The sequence below is a fragment of the Triticum aestivum genome, chromosome 3B (assembly GCF_018294505.1).
Source record: "Triticum aestivum cultivar Chinese Spring chromosome 3B, IWGSC CS RefSeq v2.1, whole genome shotgun sequence".
Lineage (NCBI taxonomy): Eukaryota > Viridiplantae > Streptophyta > Magnoliopsida > Poales > Poaceae > Triticum > Triticum aestivum.
Genome location: NC_057801.1, coordinates 835,063,975 through 835,076,751, shown reverse-complemented (window position 1 = coordinate 835,076,751; position 12,777 = coordinate 835,063,975).

The following is a 12,777-nucleotide window of genomic DNA, read 5'->3' as shown; positions in this document are numbered from 1 at the left end:
GAGAACACGAGAGAGAGAGATAAAACACATAGCTACTGGTACATACCCTCAGCCCCAAGGGTGAACTACTCCCTCCTCGTCATGGAGAGCGTCGGGATGATGAAGATGGCCACCGGTGATGGGTTCCCCCCTCCGGCAGGGTGCCGGAACAGGGTCCCGATTGGTTTTTGGTGGCTACAGAGGCTTGCGGTGGAGGAACTCCCGATCTATCTTCCGTTTCGATGTTTTCGGGGTATATGGAGATATATATAGGTGAAAGAAGTTGGTCGGGGGACGCTCGAGGGGCCCACGAGATAGGGGGCACGCCCAGTAGGGGGGGGGCGCACCCCCCACCCTCGTGGCTTCCTCGAAGCTTCTCTGACGTGCACTCCAAGTCTCCTGGATCACGTTCGTTCCAAAAATAACGCTCCCGAAGGTTTCATTCCGTTTGGACTCCGTTTGATATTCCTTTTCTTCGAAACACTGAAATAGGCAAGAAAACAACAATATGGGCTGGGCCTCTGGTTAATAGGTTAGTCCCAAAATATAAAAGTGTATAATAAAGCCAATAATCATTCAAGACAGATAATATAATAGCATGCATGCTTCATAAATTATAGATACGTTGGATACGTATCAAGGCCGCACACTCATCGGCGTTGGAGGCGAACACAGACTCCGCCTCTAAGGAAATCTTGTCACCGGACCCCCGGACTCATTTCCGGTCTTAGGTTCTGAACCACGTGCGTTCGTGTCGATCGAATCTAATTGGGCACTGATCATGGAGTTTACCTCAGCAGATATCTTTCAACACTCACCCTTGGGTGACGTGCAAAGTTCAATAAGGTCTCTCTCTTTATCAGGAGACTCGTGGCCGAACTATGTACGACTCGAATGGGATGCAGACGACGAAGAAATTCGCGGCCCACCCACCACCCACTTAATAGCAACTGTCGATGACTTAACCGACACACTGGACTTTGACTCCGAAGACATCGACGGTATGGATGTCGATGCCGGAGATGATCGGGAACCACCGCCCACGGGGCGCTGGACAGCCACCTCATCATATAATATATACATGGTGGACACACCCAAGGAAGACAACGGTGACAAAAGGGATGCAACAGAGGATAATCCCCCGGGGCAGAAACCAAAGCGACGGCGCAGGCGCCGCTCTAAGTCCAGCCACAGTAAAAATAGCGATAACAACGCAAGAAAAATTGACACCCCGGTCAACTCCAAAGGAAATGACGACCACATGGACCCAGCGATGGAGCAGAATGAGCCAGGGCACGCCGAGCACAGTCCAGAGCAGACGCCCGATCACGGCGATCCTGAGGGTAAAACTCATCAACCTGCCTCCGGAGAGGAGGACAGTCCGGACGACGACGCATTCATCATCCCGGAAAAATGTTTGGAACAAGAGAACCTCCACAGAAGGATTATGGCCACAGCGAGGAGCCTAAAGAAGCAAAAACAAAGGCTTAAGGCCGCGCAGGATACACTCAACCGCAGATGGAACAAAGTGCTAGACACTGAAGAAAAATACGGCAACGATCGCCACACAGAGAGCTATCCAAAGCGCAAGCTGCTGCCCGAATTCGACGACGAGGCCATAGAGCCCATTCTGCCGAAGAATAATACGGCCGATCAGCCGGACCAACCACCCCGTGGCCGCAACAGGGTGGCTACTAATGTGCACACAAGCCAGCACACGATTTACGTGAGCTCCTAGACAAAAAGGTCGGTGGGACCAGGTCCATCTATGGGTCTAGAGGACGTGCTCCGGCGCATGATCATAGCCACCAAAATGATCATATTGATCGAATACCAGTTCAGAATCAACCCCGAACACAACAACCGTCGACAACATGCCATGACACATTCAATTACAGGGGTGCTGCACACCCCCTGTGCTTCAGCGATGAAATGTTGGATCATGAATTTCCACAAGGATTCCAACCCGTGAATATAGAGGCATATGACGGAACGACAGATCCTGGGGTCTGTATTGAGGACTTTATCCTTCATATCCACATGGCTCGCGGAGATGATCTCCACGCCATTAAATATATGCCCCTCAAGTTGAAAGTACCAGCTCGGCATTGGTTGAAAAGCCTCCCTAAAAATTCAATCGGAAGTTTGGATGAACTTGAGAATGCTTTCAGGGCCAATTTTCAAGGGACCTATGTCCGACCTCCGGATGCAGACGATTTAAGTCACATAATCCAACAACCTGGAGAATCAGCCTGTAAGCTTTGGAACAGATTTATCACTAAGAAGAATCAAATCGTTGATTGTCCGGATGCTGAAGCCTTAGCGGCCTTCAAGCACAGTATCCGAGACGAATGGCTCGCCAGACACCTCGGCCAAGAAAAGCCAAGGACAATGGCGGCCCTTACAAGCCTTATGACCCGCTTTTGCGCGGGAGAGGACAATTGGTTGGCCCGTAGAGGCACGAGCAACCCAGGCACATCCGAAATTAGGGATGGCAATGGGAAGCCACGACACAATAAAAACAAGCGTCGAAACAATGAAGACAGCCTGGATAATACGGCGGTCAATGCCGGATTCAGGGGCTCTCGACGCGGTCTATGGAAGAAGCCATTTAAAGGCAGCAGAGATGGATCGTCCAGCCTAAATAAGGTTCTAGACAGATTATGTCAAATTCATGGCACCCCCGAAAAACCTGCAAACCACACCCAGAGAGAATGTTGGGTCTTCAAGCAGGCCGGCAAGCTAAACGCCGAACACAAAGGAAGGGAGACGCCAAGTGAAGACGAGGATGAGCCTCGCCAGCTGAACACTGGGGGACAGAAAAAATTCCTACTAGAAGTCAAAACAGTGAATATGATTTACGCAACTTGAAGAGAAGGCCACTATAGGAAACAGGAAATTTGCCATCTGTGGATCATAGACGGTAAAGACCTAAATCCAGACGGCAAAGATTTTGCCATCTGGAAGCAGACGGCAAAGTCAGATGGCAAAGATAAGTCGGCAAAGAATACATTGTCGTCAGCTTTTTATTTGACAGACGACAAAGAATTTGCCGTCAGCCAAAACTTCTTCGCCGTCTGCCTTATAAATCACAAACGGCAAAGAAAAGTAGTTTTGCCGTCAGCTAGACTACATCTTTGTTGTAAGCAATTTGCGTCTTTGCCTTCAGCCTCGTATATCAGAGACGGCAAAGAATGGGGTCAAATTAAAAAAAAACAGCGGCCATCAGCCTTCACATAATGTATTAAAATAACCTGAATCAACAGTCCTAGTGCACATGCAGTAATGAACACCACACCACAGAAAACATCAGCGCTTTGTTCCAAGAATCTACCGAAAAAATTTCACAATACAAAATTACTCTATTTACACATAATACATTATCACTTGCTGATCGGGGCAAAACTGCTCTGTTTCATAAGATGAAGGAATTACAGATGAAAAGATTACAGAAGAACAGAGTGATATAGCAGTCCAAGATCTAGCAAGCGAAGCCATCTTGAGTTCGATTTTAACGCCCGCACCAACCTGCAACCATATCCTGTGCACGTGCTCAACGGAGCAGGACTAAATAGCAGCCGCGCCCTCTCCCTTCCCCCTCAATCTCCAAGGACAGAGCAGCGCCACCATGGACAGAGCAGAACCATCATGGACGCCCGATGAGCTGCCCCCGCTCCTCGAGGCGGGAGGTGGTGCAGCATCGAGCGATGGGGCCGGGGACGGCGGAGGCATGCGGGGCCGTGGCCAAGGCAGGCGGAGCCTGGCTGGGGCGACGGGGCCTGCGACGCCCGTGGTGAAGGGGGAACGGCGGCGGGGACGGCAAGCGACGTCGTGGCGGACGTCTGTGGAGCTTTGAGGGCGACGGGGCTGAGGCCGGGGGTAACGCAGGAAGTGGACGGAGCCGGCGAGAGAGGTGGTGGCCGGCGCGAGAGGTGGTGGCCGGACGCCGGCGGAGCTTCGGGCGCACCGAGGCCGTGGCCGGGGGCGACGGGGATGGGGCCGGGGGTGAAGGGAGAAGTGGCCGGGGCTGGCGGGAGAGGTGGTGGCCGATGGGAGAAGTGGTGACCGGCGACGGCGTGTGGATAAGGAGAGAAACCAGAGAGAGAGATCGTGGTGGGGGAGAGAGGTCGTGGTGGGGGAGTTGATAAGGGAGGGAGTAGGGGGAGTGCTGTACGTGGGGTCGTGGAGGGAGTAGAGGGAGTTGGGCGCGTGAGACGTGGGTGCGGGGCGTGTTGGGGGATGTGTGGGTGAGATCCTGCCATTTCATCGATCCATGTGATTGATCCGCGTGCTGTGTTTCTTTCTTTGTCGTCTGCGTTTTATATTCCAGACGGCAAAGATCTTTGCCGACTGCGTTCTATATTACAGACGGCAAAGTATGTTCTTCGCTGTTTGTAATAAAAATGCAGACGACAAAGATCTTTGCCGTCTACTTTTTCTATTACATACGGCAAAGTACGGTCTTTGCCGTCTGTGTTTTTTTCGCAGATGGCAAAGTTTATTTTACCGACAGCTTTTCTTTGCCTTCTATTGATGACGGCAAACCCTTTCTTTGTCGTCTGCCCAATGAAAAGCTGACGGCAAAGACGTCCCCTGGCGGCAAATTAGCCGTTTCCCATAGTGGGCGCAAGCGCGCACTCAGAGACGTATACGCTGTAGAGCCCGTCGCCCTCAAATTCAACCCTTGGTCGGCCTGCCCGATCGCTTTTGATCGTCGGGATCATCCGACTAGTATCCGGCACGGCGGATCGGCTGCCTTGGTGCTCAACCCAATAATTGATGGATACCATCTCACCCGAGTCCTTATGGACACTGTCCTCAAGATGGGGATAGACCCATCAAGAATCAGCCAGAGTAATACTACCTTTAAAGGAGTAATACCAGGCGTTGAGGCCCGCTGCACGGGCCCTCTAGCACTAGAGGTTATATTCGGTTCTCCCGACAACTTCAGAAGCGAAGAACTAATCTTCGACATTGCTCCGTTTCGAAGCGGTTATCACACACTACTCAGAAGAGCAGCCTTCGCTCGCTTCAACGCAGTACCGCACTACGCCTACCTTAAACTGAAGATGCCCAGTCCACGTGGCGTCATCACAGTTAGCGGGAATACAGAGCGTTCCTTGCGAGCGGAAGAATATGTGGCAGCTCTAGTAGCCGAACACTGAGCGGCCTCCCCAACCAGCATACATGATCGGTCGTCGAGACCACGGACACAGTTAGACGAGTCCGGTGCACCGCCGGTGGTAATAGCCCAGATAAACCTGAGCTGGGGTCTATGGATATACCGCCATAGGCGGTGCTAGGGGCTCCACACATGTAACAAAGCCCAAAGTTCGGCTTGACCCTATTAATACAATAATAGATTGTATTTTCACGGTTCATTGAGAATAACCAAGTTTTCGCACGATTACACCAGACTCTTTTACCTAGGTTTTTTCCTTTTAACAGATAATCTCGTGCTACACCCTTCCAGGATACGGCACAACGGAGACAAAGGCGCAGACGTGCAGCAGGGACCGGCTCAAAGGTTTCTCTTTAGATTAAGCCCATGTGTAAACCTTTTTTAATGTCTCTTGTTCCTTGATATCCCCCGGGTACTTAATACACCCACGAGGGATACCGACGTTATTGGAATTTCGCCACGTTAGATTAATGCACGTACCTAGAAATTCGGGGTTCATTATCGAGGGCGTTACTCGGCCCAGTATATGTTACAAAGTCCGAATACCTTCGGGAGTGTTCGGCGTCGCGAGTTTGGCCTTATATGCATCAGCTCCGAATCATGTCTTTGGTCAAATGTTGGGTTTGCCCGGCTCCTAGGTTTGCTACCTTACATTCTGTTTCATTGGCTAAGGCGGCCAAAGGAGAACTACTGCGATTGTGCCCTGGTTATTCCGGATGAGCACCTCAGTAGAGAAAGCCAAAAACTGACTGTCATGATACAGCGAGAGACTGGTCAACCACTCGATGACTTAGCAGAATCTTCGTGATTCCACCGCATTAACGAAGGACCGGTTTCCCTGTCATGTACGTACGCGCACCGAATTCTAATGAACGCGGAGGTACCAGGGGCTATATAGTAGCCCCACTGTTAAACTCCTATGGCTAAGTGAAAGTGTTAAAGCTATATAGTCCGGTTGCCTAGTTCGACGTGCGATCACCTCCTTAATGGACCAAGACGTTGGATCAAGTGTGATTACATGCCTTTTTCGAACACCCCCGCATTATATGTGTGGGGGCTGAAGCCGACGACTTCAAACTTTCAGGTTATATACATACATAAACGGCCACACACGTGGCACTATAATACTTTCGGGCAAAAGTATAAATATTTCCTTTATAATCAAAATAGCATTGTCTTTACAATTGAGATATATGTCACTCGAACATAATACTCTTCAAGCACTGAGCCTCTATTAAACGGGCGCCTTCTAGGACTCCCACCGGGCCCCAGGCGGCAATACCGGTGGCCTCCATCCCTGCCCAATATGCTTTAACACGGGTAAGAGCCATCTGCGCGCCCTCTATGCACGCCGACCTCTTCACAGCATCGATATGCGACACAACGCTAAGGAATTGTTGCACTAAACCAAAATAACTGTCCGGCTTTGGCCCCTACGGCCAAAGATGATCTACAACAGACCTCATAGAAAGTCCGGACAATCTATGGAGCTCGGCCCATGCGGCCATCCTTTCATTCAACGGCAGCGGACGCGTCGGGGCACTGAACTGCGACCAGAACAACCTTTCCACCTCATGATCTTTCTGATCTTTGAAAAACTTGGTCACATCAGCAGTACTTTTCGCCAGGTCCGCATACGTGTCTGCAGCACTCCATAGCTGATCCAGAGGGGCATACTTTGGATCTCCGAACTTCATCCGCAACAAAAGGGCCTCCCAGCCGTGATATCTCCGGCTTGTCGAAGCTCCTCCCGTGCAGCTCTGATTTTAGAGAGGGTTTCCTTGGCTGCGTCCAAGGCCTTCTTCAGGTCAGCCGCTTTCGCTTGGCTCTTTTTTTCAAGGAGCTCATATCGCCCGGCGGCATCTTTCAGCTCAACACCCATTTCGGCTATTTTATCTTCGCTCCAGCGATGAGCAGCCTGTTCGGCTCTCAATTCTTCGGCCGCCTTAAGGGCGACCGCATCACTTCTCCTGGCTTGTTCCTTGGCTAGGCCAAGTTCTGCCCGAAGGGCCTCCACGGCAGCAGCTCCATCTGCAGCCACAACATATTATAGATACTAGCATCATGCTCCTTTTAAAATATTTGCTGACAATTCATAAAATAAACACATACCCTGTGCCTCGTCAAGCCGCTTGTTCACAAGCGCGATGTCGGCATCCGCCACATCAAGCTGTCGCCTCAGTTCAGTGAATTTAGCAGTTCGGTCAACCGCCGAACACTTAATTAGCCGTCTGCACATAACGCAGCGCGATTATTACTTGGGAGTATGATCCTCCGTTTACCGCCTCGGGCTGGCAACTAGAGTCTCAGGGGCTACTATCTCACCTAGCGTGTGTGGTACAGCTAAAAGTTTACATGTTTCTTTGTGTACCGCAAAGCCCTTGAGTAGGCTCGTAAAAGCTTCATTCAACCCGCTTTTGGTGGATGAAATCCTCTCAAACACCATACTCATTAAAGTATGGTGCATCTCTGATATAGTCACTCGCTCTAGAAGGCCCGTCAGTGTGTCCGGCTCGGTGCCGGACAATCCCGGACTCTTCTTGTTGCTCTCCCTGGGAGCCGAATACTCCGGGCTTCGGGCGGCCGAAGCATTAACTTCTGGCCTTAGTGGATCAGGAGAAATCCTCCGTGAAGACACCTTGGGGTCGTCCGCCCCATGGGGCGGGGAGGCAGAAGGAGGCGTTTCGCTCTTCATCATCTCTGGAAGAAGATCCCTAGAAGACGAACTTTGTTGCGAAGGGCTATGATCCGGACTGCAAGGTCTCGGTTATTATTCTCAGAGATAAAGCAGGACATATTTATCATAGTACTTTTTCACTTACAGCTCGATGGAGGGCTGGCCTGTTTACGGGCGATGTGCGGTGAGGATGCCCTCTGGGGCAGGGCTCTCAGGCGAGGGTTTCTTCCCTTGTTTGGGCACCTCCGTTTCCAAGTCTTCGGAGGCGGCCCTCTTCTTCCCGCGGGGGGAGGGAATTTTAGATTTACCTCCCAGATCTCCTCTGTGGAGACATTAATCCCCCCGATTTGGATGTGCAATGTATGAAGCTCGCTTTCAGCTTCTCTACTCTTCCCTTCATCCTTCCCCGATGGCACTTGATAGGGTGCGCGTTTAAGCATCCTGGTTAATGCAGGATTCGGTGAGCCTTCGGAGAGAGGGGTCGGACACCTGATCCTTTCCTCCTTACTTAGCCAATCCTGGTCGCGGATAGTTTTCAGAATAATGTTATGATAAACATGAACAACATGTTCGGTTGCAGGGTTACTTACTTGGGTATCTGGACGATTGCAGTTCAAGCCCACATCCTCGGTGGTGTCCGGACACTTTATTCATGATCCGGAGAATAACCGATACATCCCTTCGATTGTCATGCCAAAGAAGTGCTGAATAGTTCGCGGTCCTTCTGGGTTGAACTCCCACATCCGGAGAGGTCGACGTTTGCATGGCAGGACCCGACGAACTAGCATTACTTGAATTACTTTGATGAGGCTGACATCCCTCTCAAGAAGATCCCGAATGCGGCTCTGCAATGTTGGTACGTCATTAGAAGACCCCAGACCAGTCCCTCATTGACCCATGACGCCAGTTGAGGCGGAGGGCCCGAGCGGAAGGCGGGGGCGGCCGCCCACCTTGTGCCTCCGGGAGCTGTGATATAGAACCACCTCCGCTGCCATAAATCGGACACATCCAGGAAGGAACCTTCTGGCCATGGGGCATCAGTGCTTTTGCTTATTATAGCGCCTCCGCACTCTGCATGTCGCCCATCGATCACCTTCGGCTTTACATTGAAGGTCTTGAGCCATAGACCGAAGTGTGGGGTGATGTGGAGGAAGGCTTCGCACACGACGATAAACGATGAGATGTGAAGGATGGAATCCGGAGCTAGATCATGAAAATCTAGCCCGTAATAGAACATGAGCCCTCTCACAAAGGGATCAAGACTAAAGCCTAATCCTCGGAGGAAGTGGGAAACAAATACAACGCTCTCGTGGGGTTCGGGAGTGGGATGACCTGCCCTTGGGCAGGAAGCCTGTGCTGGATTTCGGTGGTCAGATATCTGGCCTCCCTGAGCTTCTCGATGTCCTCCTATGTGATAGAGGAGGCCATCCACCGACCTTGAAGGTTGGATCCGGACATGATTGAAGGTCTGAAGTGCTTAAGCCTGAGCTTTGGGTGTTGGAACTCGAGATGGGGGAAGGAGCAAGTGTGGGAAGAAAGGGACAGGCCTCGGCCCCTCTATAAAGGGGGAGAATATCAAGCGTCCTCGGCGTGATCGTTTGGAACTTGCCTAAAATCAAGGAATCATATATACCCACATGCGTAGTTGGGTTACCCACGCCCGTATTGATGAGAATCCCGCGATAAGGGACACATGATCCTTGCTTCGACAAGACGTGCCAATAAAACCACCTCACAACACGTGTAGTGGCAGGTTGGGAAAAAAGGTTTGTAATGACCGGGCCACGGCGTGATGTCACACTAGGAAAATTTGTCAGCAGATTAGATTTGTGGAGTATTATGCTCTCTATGGTGGTATGTGGAATTTATTTTGCAGAGCCGGACACGATCCTCATATTCAAGATCTTCTATGGAGTATTCGGAGATGGAACCCGCCTTGCAATGCTGAAGACAATCTGCGCACCGGACTCATCGTCATTGAAGCCTGGTTCAGGGGCTACTGAGGGAGTATTGGATTAGGGGGTCCTCGGACAGCCAGACTATATACTTTGGCCGGACTGTTGTACTGTGAAGATACAAGATTGAAGACTTCGTCCCGTGTCCGGATGGGACTCTCCTTGGCGTGGAAGGAAAGCTTGGCAATTCGGCTATGTAGATCTTCTTCTCTGTAACCGACTCCGTGTAACCCTAGCCCCCTCTGGTGTCTATATAAACCGGAGGGTTTGGTCCGTAGGACAAGAACAATAATAATCATAGGCTAGCTCCTAGGGTTTAGCCTCTACGATCTCGTGGTAGATCAACTCTTGTAATACTCATATCATCAAGATCAATCAAGTAGGAAGTAGGGTATTACCTCCATCGAGAGGGCCCGATCCTGGGTAAACATCGTGTCCCCAGCCTCTTGTTACCATTAGCCTTAGACGCACAGTTCGGGACCCCCTACCCGAGATCCGCTGGTTTTGACACCGACAGCCACCAGCCCCTTTCACCCCTTCAATGCCCCAAAGGAAGGAAATTCTCCAATGGATTGTGATCAACTTGTACTTCCCTGATGGATATGCAGCTAATATCATGAGGGGAGTGAATATGGCTACAACGCGAATAGGAGGCCTCAAGAGTCATGACTACCATGTATGGCTTGAGCGGATAATGCCTGTGTTGATTCGAGGGTATGTCGGAGAGGATATTTGTCGAGTGCTGTCAGAGTTGAGCTACTTCTTCCGTCAGCTTTGTGCCAAAGAACTAGATTATGAAGTGGTTGCAAAGTTGGAGGAACAAGCACCTGAGTTGCTATGCAAGTTAGAGATGATATTTCCGCCAGGTTTCTTTAATCCGGTGCAACATATGATCTTACATCTCGCGTATGAGGCTAGAATGGGAGAACCTGTGCAGTTCCGATGGCAGTATGCACCTAAACGGGAGTTCAAGCATCTTCGTGGGAAATGTAAGAATAAAGCCCGCATTGAAGCCTCCATAGCCGAGGCAAACCTGAACGAGGAGGTGGCCACGACCACGACAAAGTACTATCATGACAGTATTCAGACTAGGTTAAATCCAGCTCCTTGTTACAATGAAGAACCCACCAGTAATGTTTCCGACCTTAGCCTCTTCAAAGGCCAAGGTGGCAAAGCAAGTGGACCGAACCCCAAGAACTTTTCACCTACTGTGTGGTCGACTATTATGATCTATGTCTTGACCAACATGGAAGAAGTGCAACCGTACATAAAGTAAGTGTAGAACACCTTTATTGACAACTACTCACTAGTCTTGAGTTCTAACTCAAATTCTTCCTATTGCTAGGGAATTCCAGAACGAATTCTGGAAGCTACCACGGCGTCCTAGCAACGAAGAATCAGTAGACCTTCTTGAAGATACCAATGCTGATGGCGGTTTCATTTCTTGGTTCTCAAGAAAAGTAACTTTTCTAACTTTATGTTACTTCAAGTTGATCTTACTTGCCTGTAATGCTTCCACTAATGAACCAGACAATCTCCTATTAATCTTGTAGGCATATCAGGAGGTTGATATGGACGCCAAAGTGAGAGAAGTAGCCAAAGGTTTTGAATACGAGGCCAAGTCATTTAAGGCTTACGACATGAATGGGTATCGCTTCCACACTGATAAACACACGCGTGAGAGGCCCAACCGAAGGTCAATAAATAGTGCAGTCTATTGTCTAGGGACAGATGGACGTCACTACTATGGAACCATCGAAGAAATTTATGAGCTGCAGTATTGTGGTTTATAAGGAGTGAAGCCCATCGTATTCAGATGCAGCTGGCTCAATCCTGAGAAAGTGAGACGAACCCCTAGTATTGGCTTTGTCGAAGTTGAACAAGCATCAAAATATGCAGGAAATGATGTCTATATTATGACTCAACAGGCTACACAAGTGTTTTTTCTCCCATACGCGTGCACATCTACGGAATATATTGATCTCTTGAAGTGGGATGTCGTGTACAAGGTACCCCTGCGTATCAAGGTACCTACCCCAAACAAGGATGGTTACCATATAAACCCTAACACATACGAGGGAGAGTTCTTTCAAGTAGCAGACACTGACGAAGACGAAGATGATGCAGAGGAAGATGATGGCGTGCATCACGAACATGATGCTATGGAACATGAGGCAATGGATGACATGGAAGTAGATAATGCAGAGGACGAATACGAGGATGTTTCCGACCCTCGAGATTTGGCATTACTTATGCGATGGCACATGGGGCTAGATGAGGATGAGGGCCCCACTGAAGACTTCGAGGATGAATGTATGAACGAGCGTGATAGCGATGATGAAAGCCCTGATCCAAATGTTGCACCTAATATTGACCCTTATTTCTAACAACTCCATGTAATCGTGTGAGAACTCTATGTATGTGCGTCACAACTCTATGTATTCGTGTGTGTAACAACTCTATGTATTCGTGTGTGCAACAACTTTATGTATTCGTGTGTGCAACAACTCTATGTATTTATGTGTGTAACAACTATATGTATTATTGTGACAATTCCATTTATTCTTCATATGTGATATATTGATTGTATTTACATCAAGTTGTATCATCTGTACTAACTGGTTTATTCTTCTTCGTATCAGGTGATTGAAACATGATAGGTAGCAACAAGATTCCAAAGGAAAGTTTGAAAAAAGTGAATGATCTGTACAATGATCAACCTGCTCGACCGGTGAAAGCGGTGGCCGCTCCTTCATCGGTTGCCACAACCACCAAGAAGGCCAAAGGATTGGCAGGTCTAGACACCCGTCCGGCAAAACGTGCAAAACAAGGTCGAGTACCATGCGGGGGAGGAGTAGGAGGCGGACGAGGAGGGGGAGTAGGTGAGGCAGGAGGAGGCGGACGAGGACACAGACAAGGAGGGGGAGTATGTGAGGCAGGAGGAGGAGGCGGACGAGGAGGGGGAGTAGGTGAGGCAGGAGGAC